Genomic DNA, 669 nt, shown 5'->3' on the forward strand with positions numbered 1-669 from the left:
CTGCACAAAAAAATGACTTTTTCTTAGTTGTTGAATAAAGTTGCCATGTTGCACAGCTCACCAGGCTTCGGTTCCATTCCGTCTCCTGTGCAAGGCAAGGATTCCATGCCCGGCCCCTGCAAAGTGAGGCTGCAGGCAGCCAAGTGGGGCACAAAGGGGAAGAGTGACTCCGAGGGGTGACCCCGAGCCTGGTCGGAGGGGAGGGTCAGGGTGCAGTGGGAGAAGGGACCACTGGTCACAGGGCCGAGAGGTCTTGGGGACAGCAGCTGGAACACAGAGTGTCTTAGGGCGGGTGCTGGTGGGACCCCGGTGTGCGTGTGTACAGGGCTCCAGTGGGCTTGAACCTGAACTCTGGTGACCCGGGAGACACGGCTCTGGACAGAGCCAGGCTGTGCCCTGAAGGAGGAGCTGGCCATGCCAGCACCCACATCCCAGGCGCTCGGTGTCCCTGCTGTCAGCTGAGCCATCTCTGCACGTGCTGCGCTGGTGAACGCAGGGAGTGAAGGGTGTTTGTGTTTCACTAGTCAACATCCAGTCCTGCCCGTGGGGAAAGGCAGAGAAGGACCGGCCTGTGCTCCTGGCGATGGACGGGCTGGTTACGGACCCAGGGGTGCTGGTAACGGCCTTGGCCTGCCTGTGTCAGTCTGTTCTGCCCTTCACATTACTGGT

This window comes from Athene cunicularia, assembly GCF_003259725.1.
Source record: "Athene cunicularia isolate RWA chromosome 3 unlocalized genomic scaffold, athCun1 chr3_part1, whole genome shotgun sequence".
Classification (NCBI taxonomy): Eukaryota; Metazoa; Chordata; class Aves; order Strigiformes; family Strigidae; genus Athene; species Athene cunicularia.